The sequence below is a fragment of the Cervus canadensis genome, chromosome 17, assembly GCF_019320065.1.
Source record: "Cervus canadensis isolate Bull #8, Minnesota chromosome 17, ASM1932006v1, whole genome shotgun sequence".
Taxonomy (NCBI): Eukaryota; Metazoa; Chordata; class Mammalia; order Artiodactyla; family Cervidae; genus Cervus; species Cervus canadensis.
The window spans coordinates 33,203,294-33,215,854 of record NC_057402.1 but is presented as its reverse complement, the minus strand read 5'-3'; the positions used below and the strand labels follow the sequence as shown (position 1 = coordinate 33,215,854).

The following is a 12,561-nucleotide window of genomic DNA, read 5'->3' as shown; positions in this document are numbered from 1 at the left end:
AAGCTGATCCTGACCAGAATGTTCGCAACCACGTTCAATGAGGGGTGTATTCATTCCACTTGAAAGGTCTTTTCTACAGGGCATGGTATTATGAATAATTATGACAACTTAGATTTTCTCAAAGTATGAACAATCAGCTTCTGCTTAGGTGTCTAAACTCAGAAATACTCTGAGTCTTTCTTACTACTGTCTTTTTGGTATGACTATGAATTTAAATATGGGTTTCCCTAGTGGCTCAGATGGTAAAGAATCCACCTGCAGTGCAGGAGACCTGGGTTGGGAAGATCCCCTAGAGAAGATAATGGCTGCCCTCTCCAGTATTCTTGCCTGGAGAATTCCATGAACAGTGGAGCCTGGTGGGCTACAGTCCATGGGATTGCAAAGAAGCAGACATGACTGAGTGACTAACACCTTCACTTTTCATGAATTTAAATAAAAGAAACATAAATAGTTGCTTTCCCACCAGCAGCACCCACTAAGTTTAAAAGGCATGCATTTGTCACCTTGTAACCACTCATAAGTTAGACAGAGTAAACAAATCCCTTAGCCAATGAAGACTTGTCCTCATTCTTTTCCTAAAACATGTTTTACCTCAATATAGTGATACACTTACTTGATTGCCTTCCTGACACTCAAGTGTTGTAGTTGAAGTGTTTGTGCTCAATATGCTCTCATAGTTAGGAACTACTGAAGATACTCTTCCCTTTTCACAAGTAGGACCCACTGAATGTTTCATGGAACCTATAGTAGCATCACCTTTGGATGTTATACTCATATGAAGCTAGAACAAAACCCAAGCAAACCAACCAACCAAAAGCTAAGGGTTACCTTCCATGCTCATTTACCTGACAGTGAGAGGAGGATGTGATGGATAAAGGTGAGTCAGAGCTTGTAGGCAAGGGTTTGACAAGGGATTCTTTGTAGAGCAGTCACTGCTATTACTAAGAAAACCATCAGACAGGTCAGAGAGGAGGCTACATTTTTATTTATTTATTTCATTTATTTTTATTAGTTGAAGGCTAATTACTTTACAATATTGTAGTGGTTTTTGCCATACATTGACATGAATCAGCCATGGATTTACATGTGTTCCCCATCCCAATCCCCCCTCCCACCTCCCTCCCCATCCCATCCCTCTGGGTCTTCCCAGTGCACCAGCCCTGAGCACTTGTCTCATGCATCCAACCTGGGCTGGTGATCTGTTTCACCCTTGATAGTATACTTGTTTCAATGCTATCCTCTCAGAACATCCCACCCTCTCCTTCTCCCACAGAGTCCCAAAGTCTGTTCTGTACATCTGTGTCTCTTTTTCTGTTTTGCATATAGGGTTTATCGTTACCATCTTTTTAAATTCCATATATATGTGTTAGTATACTGTATTGGTCTTTATCTTTCTGGCTTACTTCACTCTGTATAATGGGCTCCAGTTTCATCCATCTCATTAGAACTGATTCAAATGAATCCTCTATATAGAAAACCCTAAAGACTCCACCAGAAAATTACTAGAACTAATCAATGAATACAGTAATGTCACAGGATATAAAATTAACACACAGAAATCCCTTGCATTCCTATACACTAACAATGAGAAAACAGAAAGAGAAATTAAGGAAACAATACCATTCACCATTGCAACAAAAAGAATAAAATACTTAGGAGTATATCTACCTAAAGAAACGAAAGACCTATATGTAGAAAACTATAAAACACTGATGAAAGAAATCAAAGAGGACACAAATAGATGGAGAAATATACCGTGTTTATGGATTGGAAGAATCAATATTGTCAAAATGGCTATACTACCCAAAGCAATCTATAGATTCAATGCAATCCCTATCAAGCTACCAACGATATTTTTCACAGAACTAGAACAAATAATTTCACAATTTGTATGGAAATACAAAAAACCTCGAATAGCCAAAGCAATCTTGAGAAAGAAGAATGGAACTGGAGGACTCAACCTGCCTGACTTCAGGCTCTACTACAAAGCCACAGTCATCAAGACAGTATGGTACTGGCACAAAGACAGAAATATAGATCAATGGAACAGAATAGAAAGCCCAGAGATAAATCCACGAACCTATGGACACCTTATCTTCGACAAAGGAGACGAGGCTAAATTTTTAAAGCAGCACCTTTTCTAGTTCTTGAGACCCAGAGCTTCTTATGTTTTTTCCATAAATGGGAGCCTTTGGTCTGCTGGTGTCCCCAAAAGTCAATGGCAGACTCCTGTTACTGTTTTTGCAGGAAACTAACTGCTCAAAACCAAGCCAAAGACATTCAGAGCCAAGACTGAGCTTTTTACCCTGTGCACATTTAACCAGGGATCTCATGTTTGATTACTAAAGAGCTTTAGTGGAATCTCTATACTGATTACTACTTTCATTTGCACTTAACAGCATTTTTATAAGTAGAATAACCACAATAAGACATGAATCCTTGCAGGTCTTTTAACTGTTTCTTTAGCAGCCTGTCTCATATTTTTTTCTGTTTGTATCTTTGAACAGCTAACCTAACATTATACCTGGGAGTTGTCCATTTCAACATTTCTTAAAGTCCTAATAACTGGCCATCATAAAGTTTACTTATCTACATAACAGTTAACTTACTGTGTTTTCCATATTGGTTATGATAGCTAGAAACTGGGATGCCCATGAAGGTTGCCAGATAAAATATAGGATGCTCAGTATAATCTCTATTTCAGACAAACAATGGATAATTTTTTGGTTGCCCCAAATACTGCATGGGGTATACTTATACTAAAAAGTTACCCATTGTTTATCTTATACTCAAATTTTATTGTGCATCTTCTACTTTTGCTTCCTAAATGTGGCAATATTAGTGCCCTTGCCGCTTGCATGGCACCTATAAACCCAACCCTGGGTAGACATATTGTAAATAGAAGGGTAAGAAATTTTTGGTCTTATAAATCTGAAAAGCCTTCAACTTCAGATTTACATCAATGTCTAAATTTCAAGTAACTACTTATGATAAATTTAGAGACTTAGTCTTATTTTAATGATCAAATACAAAGATGAAATTTTTGAAAGGGTAGGATATAATGTGAGGGAAAAAAACATCATTTTATTTACCTTTTCACTAAAGGTTTTAGAAATCTCATACTCCTGGGTAGTTGCTCAGGTACTACACACAAGTTCCTTACCTCTATTCCAGGTAAGGAATAGGATTATTCCTTAATAGGATTAATCCTTAATAGGAATTATTATCCTTAATAGGAATAATCCTATTCCTATTATCTGTTCTGTCTGTACTATCCAAAGGATGTGTGCTGAGTGGGTTTCCCCAGAGTGGGAATGAATTTCACAAATCATAAATGACCATTTTTAGACCCAGTTACTGTTCTTGAGAATTCACAGCTTCTCGCCACTAAAATTCCAAGTAATTTTTAGTTCTTGCTACTTCTATGTTACAGCAGAGCAGCAACTGTTAAAGGCCAGGTGATAGTGGAGTTTTTATCGTCTATGTGAAGTAGGAAAAATAAGAACCAGAACCAGATGTAGTAATTTTTTCATAAAGGTAAATGTTTCCAATTTAAGGAATAGCCCTTTATTCTCAGAGATATGTCCTGTTTTATCTTTTGGTATTAAAGAAATTTGTTTCATGAAATTATGAAGATTTTAGAACATGTAGCAAAGTGATTGGTAAACTTAAGTCTCCAAAATTCTTTTATAAATTGTACTTCTCTGTAAATCTAGAAGTATGGGTAGGCATCATGCAGCATGCCTTTTATATCTATTTTGGAAAATACCACTTCATGACTAACAATATTAAACAGTTTGACCTCTAATATATGTGTGTCCTTTTGGGGCTGTGCTAAGAGAACTGGACTCAAAGAAATGCTCTAGGTTGAAGATATGTTGGTGGAAAAAGGACATTTCTATGCTCTTATTAAGTTCAGAAAAAGTCTTTTAAGGTTTTTCTTTCCTACCAGAAGATCTGAATATTGTGCCCTGATCTCTGGCACAGTATCACTCAATATTTTAAACATCGTTGTTCTGGTAAAGTCAGCAGTAACATATGCATTCTATAAATGTCAAACATAAAATGCAACACATTCAGCATTCTATAAACCATGGCAAACAACTCAGCATTCCAGACATTTGAAACATTTATAATATAGCTTAGCTCCTTCCCAGCTGGAACAAAAAAAGTTACTGTGGTTTGTTTTTGCAATTCTTAAGGCCAAACATGGATCAGGCAAGTTTAAGAGTATCTTCTTACTTCTTTCATAAGAAAGGGCTTTGATAAATATCCTGGAAGACATCATGATATTATGAATAGGTATATCATAATTTCCATGTTTTTTTAAACAAAATATTCAGACATGTACTAGCACTTTGCAGAAATCCCATCTGATTGAATATTTTAAAACTCATTTTAATCCCCACACCATTCCTTTAGGGTATATGTTGCTATCCATGATACAAAAAAGCACAGAGAGGCTGAGTATGAGGTAAGCATCTTAGAGGAGTTTACAGAGTGATAACCAGGGGTAAGTGAATCTAGTCTGTGTTCTTTCCACTATATAAAGATGTGCAATTATGTGTTCTGGTTGATTATGAAAGTAGAAACGGATCTCATCTGTTTCAGATTATTTAACCATGGGATAGACAAAATATGTTCATGATCCTTGTCATGCCAATAAATGATATCTCGGAAGTCCTCTTGTGGAGCTTTGGTTTGGTTCAAGATTTTGATGGAGAGAGATGATTCAAAAAGCACTTAACGCACGAAGTCACCCCAGGCTCAGGAGGACTCCCCATAACCCACCAGCTGTTTCACAGCATGTATTTCAGTGTAGTTTACAGTCAGTGAGCAATGAAAAAGAGAAAGTAAAAAATCACATCTGTGACCCAATTTTTCTTTAGTTACTACTCATTTTTATCATGTACAGAATTGGATGGAACCTAAGGAACTAGTCCCTGGTTACTTCAATTCTCTCACTGAAAATAAAAGCATCTGCGTTTAATTCACCTTTGGGGAATAAGATAAAGTTGAATGACTACCAGAAAACATGAGAAAGCATACAAAATGTCCAACATAACCGCTGGTAATGTTGTCCTAAATTTAAACAATACATACATCAAAGAATCAGATAAGCATGTCATAACTTCTGCTACAACGTCCTGCTCCTAAGAGCACTCAGCCAATGTCAGATGGTTGTTAGCAGTTTGTGCAGCACCATGTATCTCAATTGTGTTTGATGCAGTAGTTACACTGGTGGGATCCCAATAACCAAAACAAAAAAGTCCCCAAACTGGGCTTTTCCAATTGTATATTTTAAATATTTGTACTGTTATTCTTATTGATGTATAATCTTTGGTTTCTATTTTTAATTTCTTACTCTCTCCAAAAAGTTTCTAAAAAAGCAAGTCTTATATAAAATATCAAGCTCTCTAGGAAAAGATGGTATTAGCTGCAACAAAAAGGATGGAGTGATGAGAGAATAGTGGCTAAGTCTGTACACGTTTATGGTTAATATCACTAACAGACATCTACAGAGAACTGCCAAATGGAATTTTACATTTGAGTCTCATACATATCTTGTTAAATGGGGGCTATCTCCTCTTTTGTTTGAATCAACACAAGGAAAAGAAGCCTGGGTTTATTGAGGGAACTTGAGAGTCCAGGTCTCCAATGAATGGACGCGGAATAAATGAGAAGCCCTGAGCATGGTAGAGCTACATCCCTCATTAGCTGTGGGATCTCAGGCAATTCCTCATAAATCACTTTCCTTGTTTGTACACGGTAGAGGATAACTGAAGTTTGTTCCTTTGTTATTTCCTAAAGGGTAACAAAAACTCACTGGAGGAACTACGATAGGGATTCCTCTAGATCTTAAGAACTATTGGAAAACTTCCTGACTCTCTCACAACAGTAAATGATCTAAGCAGCCCGGCCTCCTCCCCTGCTCTCTATCTACATGCCATCAACAACAGTATGGTTTTTTAATACAGTTCAACTTGGTATGTGAATTGTAATCACTAGTGCACATCTGCTGAATCCCTGAGTATGTTAAAGTTTTAGTGGTGGGGGCAAAATTACACACGAATGTATCCTTGAGAAATAAGAAACTCTTTATACTGTGCCCATGGTCAGAGTATGTGTAGGAGTGCGAGGTTCACATCCCACAAAACTATTATTCATTGACAGAAAACATCAAGACACGAGGAAGAAATATAAAAATCATGGCAAATATGACAGATTCTATTAGAGCACTCTATTGATATATTTGGATTAAGAACGACCGTATACATCACTTTTGTTTTTCCATAAGAACCCTCTTAGGAAAGATAAATATCGTATTCTAAAGCATATACACAGAGTCTAGAAAAATGGTACTGAAGAATTTACTTACAGGGCAGTAATGGAGAAACAGACACAGAGAACAGACTTGTGGACATGGAGAGAGGGGAGGAGAGGGTGAGATGTATGGAAAGAGTAACATGGAAGCTTACATCACCATATGTAAAATAGAGAGCCAATGGGAATTTGCTGTATGGCTCAGGAAAACTCAAACAGGGGCTCTGTATCAATCTAGAGGGGTGGGATGGGGAGGGAGATGGGAGGGAGTTTCAAAAGGGAGAGGATATACGTATACCTATGGCTGATTCATGTTGAGGTTTGACAGAAAACAACAAAATTCTGTAAAGTAATTATCTTTCAATAAAAAAAATACCTTAAAAAAAAAAGAACACTCTTAGGATGCATACATTTGCTCTGTTTCATCATTTGTCACCTCACCTTACACATGCCCACACCCAGGGCACTCACAAGGTAAAATATTCGCACACGTTGCTCAGGGGTATGCCCCTACATTGATTGGGAGAAAAGTACAATACAAAGTCACAGTCTGCATCCTGAGATTCTGTTCCACCCCAGGGGACTCCAGAGGAAAGCCATTCGGTTCTCCTTTAGCATACCAGGGCTTCCCTGGTGGCTCAGCTGGTAAAGAATTCACCTGCAATGCAGCAGACTTGGATTCCATCCGTGTGTTGGGAAGATCTCCTGGAGAAGGGAAAGGCTACCCATTCCAGTATTCTGGCCTAGAGAATTCCATGGACTGTATAGTCCACGGGGTTGCAAAGAGTTGGACATGACTGAGCGACTTTCACTTTAGCATACCAATCGACAGGGGTGAATGAGGGCTAGCCTGCTATGAAGGAGACATCAGAGACATATGTGTCCCTGGATTTCTAATAGAGCTCAGAAGACTGCACTTTATACCCTCATCTGAAGGTCTGCACGTTGACGGACAATGCTAAAGAAATACCCTGTGGTGATGATAAAAATACATGACACTTACAAATAGTCTGCTTTGTGGAAAAACAATCTGCCACATTCCAAATTCTGAATATAGCTGAACATGACAACACTGAAATGACACTGTCTGGATTAAGTGTTGCAAGAGAGAACTCACTTCATCCTGCCCTTATGTGCCTGTCAACTATTAACTATCCTTTTAAATGCAGCTCAGCCATCTCCTTGGTATATCATATGTTTTGATATCTGTTTACACCTGATGACACCCTCGCCCCAGGAAGGTAGGTAAAGTTGGCAAAGGTGCCCACCTGGTTGTTGGATGTCCACAGGTAGCTCAGGACCTGAGAGGCAGATGGTGCTGAGTAAATGCTTATGTGAACAACTGGGCCTCAAACCATCTAGATGACCCACACAGAACAGATGAAAGAGGGAGAGGTAATTGAATGAGTTAGCCAGAGGTGCTTGGGCTCAGAACTCAAGAAAAATGTAGGACATGCTTCAGTTTAAATGGAACCTTGCCTCAAGGAATAAATTACTTTCTTTCTGCAAATAATTTACCATACTTTCTAAAAAAGAAAATAGGTTTACAAAGTATCTATTTGGTGGTTCTAACACAGAAGTTGCCAAAACCATTAAAGATTTCCTTAGTTCACAGATTTGGGCATAAAAATAATAGGGCAACAGTAATCATTACAGGTCAGTGTAAATAAAATAACAATGGGGAACTATGTGGGATTTGATCACATTTTAGTAAGAAGGATGCAGAGAGCATCCCAAAGTTCCCCTTGGGACCCTGACTTAATACAACAGGTCCATTATAAGTAAACTGATGCTACTATTTGGGGCAGACCATGCTTTTTTTTTTTTTTGAAATAAATTAAATGAAAGTAAGTCTCTCTTCTAGAGTCTAAAGTTCAACATATGTGATTAATTCCTTCAAGGCATCTTTGTAGCATAAATGTATCATCATAATAGTGGTGGTGCTGGTTTAGTTGCTAAGTCATGTCTGACTCTTGTGAATTCACAGACTGTAACCCACCAGGCTCCTCTGTCCATGGGATTTTCCAGTCAAGAATACTGGAGTGGGCAGCCATTTCCTTATCCAGATATGACAGTATATCATCTATACTATCAACTCTGCTTGTAAGAGGCAGAAAAAAGCTACTATCTTAGAAAAAGTAAGTATGACCTATATGAAGCTAAGGCTTCACCTTCAGGGCCCTGTTGTTCCTAACGCTACATGACATTCCAGCAGCCAGACTGGCTCTACACCTCTGCCTTCCATCTTTGTAGGTGGCTTGGTAGCTTAGGGACCCAGCAACTGAATGAATGACTTTATATTTTTTAAGGTAACTGACCTTGAATAAACTAGTAGAGAGGTAGAGTGGAAAGTAGAAATGACCAAGGCTTGAGGACAAAGTCTCCTAACCATCCAAAGAAGAGAAGATGGCTGAAAAGATGCTGACTGAAGAAACCAATGCTTCCTGCTTCACACCTGCTCAGAGCATCCCTCCCTCTTTCAGTTTATGGGGGTCTTCACAGCTGCAGACTTTGGACATGTCTCTTGGACCCTATAACCAACACCAGAAGATCAGAGCTCCCAGTCTATCCTCTGGAGATAAGGAAATAACATCTTTGGAGGAGAGAATTTCAAACAAGCCAAAGAATTTATTTCCATGTAACCGACTTTCCCCAAGGGAAGAAGAAACAGCGGCCATTTGGAATATACACAATCAATAAATATAAGAGCAGAATTTCATGGAATTGTAGATACGTAAATGACAATCTTTTCACAACTGGTATTAGAGGAAGTGTGGTTCAGTCAGGCAGATCTGTTCTTCAAAATATCATTCAAATGGCTTCAGTTTTCCCAAGGACAGGTGAGACTAGAAACAAAGAACCTAAGAGGCCTGGTGAGTGGCCAGGACTCCAGCATCTTCCCCACTGACTAAAATAGCCTCACTTTCATCTCTTTAATATGTTGAAATTATTATGAACCAAAACAAAGAAGAAACAACAAGCAAGATGATTTTAAAGGCCCTGATGATTCCTTCATTCTTAGGGCAGAAACAAAAGTGCTTAAGTTATTATATTAATTGTATACTGCAATAAAAGAAGGAAAAAAGTTAAAACTTCTCATATCTCTGACCCTCTCCACTTAGCTCCCTTTTTTAATACCTAGGAATGTGCTGGCTAAAATATGTCCCGAAATTCTTAAACAACTTTAGGGAGCACCATTTATACCAAAGAGAGTATCAATGATGTTCCCTGATATGTACCACTTAGTGGCCCCGAAAAAGATGTTCTTAGAGAGGGCCTGTGTTTGAATTTTAGCTCTACCACTTGAGGACAAAGGCTATATGACCCTTGGCAAGTTATTTACTAATCCTCTGATCCTATTTCCTTCTCAGTAAAACAGAGATAATAAATTGCATTTCCAAAGGCTGGTGTAAAAACTAAATGAGATAACATATGTACAGAACGGAGGTGGAGGACAGCACACCAACACTTATCAGTTCTCTAAAATTAACAAAATCTATCACATTTCACAGTGGGAAAAACAACCACGTCTAGCACTTGTGGCCCATACCGTAAGGACAGACCAGAAGATTTTTGAAATTTGGAATAGATCTCACCTGTTGAAGCTGGGGTTGGTACCCTAAAAGTTAAAGATGTCAGAACGCAGTGACCCAAAAACCACACAATTTTTCTGTCTCTGAATTGTGATAACTGGCAGAAAGGAAGCCTAATCAGCATGCTAATTAGCCAGGGTGTGCTGGTACAACTGTTATCAAGGAAAGACAACTGTTTAAATAAGACAGGCTGTCCTCATCAAGGACTACGTGCTGCCAACAAAGTACAACGTGCTTAGTTCCAGCGTTTTGGCCTTCCTTGGGAATCTAGAACTAGGCAATATCTAACTGCACTAAATCTTCTATCGGATTATTAAATTAAGCAGTGATTAACGTATACAATAAAGCTATACCTCATGAATTATGGATTCTCAAATGACAGGCCTGCCAGATTTTAGAACTCATTTAGACTAACCTCCACATGTTACATCAGGGAAAACGGGGGTCTCAGGAAGAAGAGAGACACATGGTCACTGAGGTGGAGTCAATTCTGGACTTGGTCTCATGAACTTTTTCTTACAACAGGAAATCAGTCTTCAGTTTTATACACTACACAGACCAACAGTTTAACACTGAATATGCAGATTCTTGTCTCAACTCGGCCTAATTTGGGGTTCACAGGGTGGTGGAAGATATCAAAAGACTGGGTCAACGACAGAAGCAGCTGGCAGGCTGCAGAGCGTGGGACGCGACCCAGAATGCACGCACGCAACAATGCATATGGAAAGGCTGTTAGGGACCTGCCAGTCTGGGGTTTGAGTGGTGGCGATTAGGGTCTGTTAAGGGGCCAACTATAGAATAATTCCACATCCAGGATGTAGAGAGTGATTAGCTCAGAGTGGATACTCAGTACCTACATACCGTGTGACTGGCAGATGAGCCAAGAGTGAATGAAGGAATGAAAGGGCTGGCTCTGAGAGAAGCAATGGGAGCTTCAGGGACAACAGGGGAGAGGGCTACCTAGTGCTGCCCCTAGGGGAGGAGGGAGGGAAGTTCCCAGGGCTGTCCTTCACCTTCGCAGGACACTGGAATGCGTCTGTCCCCTCCCCCGACCCACACACCCTGCTTCCACCTCCCATTTCCATTCTGAGGAAATGCAGTCATCCCCATGGAACCACTTCTGCTTCTGATGCTCTCTGCCTCCCGGATCGCACCTGGAGGAGTGGAATGCTCCAGGGAAGTCTGTCTCCAAGGGCAACAGAAATTTCAAATCCATATGTCACACTGTTTTTTTTTAGAGGAGACTCTGCTCAAGTGCTAGCTAGGCAAGCAGCTGACCATACTACACTGCTACCGATGGGGAAAATGTTTCATAGCATAAGATCAAGAAGCAAATTTGATTCTAGGATAGTACAGAAAATCCTAATGAAGAATGAGGGAAAGCTGGAATTTCCTTGCCAATTTTCCATTCCCTGAAAACGTGGCCATCTGTGGTCCTCAGCCTGGGTCCTCTGACCTTTGGCCAAGTCTGTTAAGGCTGGACTTTCAAAGCACAATTCATTTGAACAGCACTGGTGGCACAGACATGAGAGAGGGTTCTACCTCATTATATCTTCCAAATAGTAAGAGATTTGACATTTCCTTTTCTTTCAACATCTGTGTCTAATAGTTTTTTCACTTTTGTTCCATAGGATGCAGCCACATTGAAGAAAATATGCACTCATCACCTCTTCCGTTTTTCTAGGACTAAATAAAGAAGCTATAACACAAAGGTCTGCATCAGCATTTGAGAGACTTTTCAAGGTTCGTATGATGTGAGCAACTTCCTATGTCAGAGGCACACTGACACTTTAGTGGATAATAATGAAGTTGACAGCGTTTTCTCCCACCACATCTAGTGGACTAACGGCAAAGAGACAGTGCGCATAGCAGCCATTGGGACAGGACGATGGATTCTGCCTCCTGTTCGTATGAAAGATATATATAGCCCAAGGGGAAAATGTAATGTCTCTAATGTGACCTTCACTTGACATTTGATTAAGCCAAAGTTGGTACTTTTTTTTTTTTTAGAAGATGCTTTCAAAACCAGGAGAACATACCAGGGAGAAGACCAATGATATACACACTCTTCCTCAACTCAGAGTGACTGGCAAGGCTTTATACTTTTAGCAGTTTCAATTCTCTAAAAAGAAATGCCACCTAGAAGAAACGTGCTCAGCACCCTCTAAACATTTCTCATTAACTTGCCCATACTGGTACTTGCCCCTATAAGGCTGGCTTACAGCTCTCATCCTAAGTCAGCTCTGCGTGCCATTTAAGGAATAAACGAGAGACTGGTTGCTATTTGAGAGAAAGGAACTAGATCTGTAGGAACGTTGATATCAATAGTTGTAAAACATCATGAGAAATACTAGGAAAAAAGTGACTCTAAAAGTGTCCTGTGATGAAATGATAGAAACAGTAGAGAGGAAACCAAATGCACAGGTTTCTCTAATGAAGGGACAGGCTTCCTCTCCTGGTACAAATAATCTTAGCTAAAGGGTTAATTCCTTTAAAAAGATAGGTTTTTGGAGAAGAGTGAAAACACAGCCACTGTGTCTTTAGCATACAAAGAACTCCCAGAATGGTCCTCAGGCGGTCCAGCTCTGAGCATCCCATTCTTTTTTTCTGGTCTTTAATTATGCTGCTGAGCACCTCTTTATGT

At 39.4% G+C, this 12,561-nt stretch overlaps 1 protein-coding gene across 3 annotated transcripts in view; it reads right to left on the bottom strand.

Moving 5' to 3' along the window:
* STXBP6 (syntaxin binding protein 6) overlaps positions 1-12,561 on the bottom strand; it is a 257,695-nt gene that overhangs the window by 43,936 nt on the left and 201,198 nt on the right. The gene's annotated exons all lie outside the window — the stretch shown is intronic.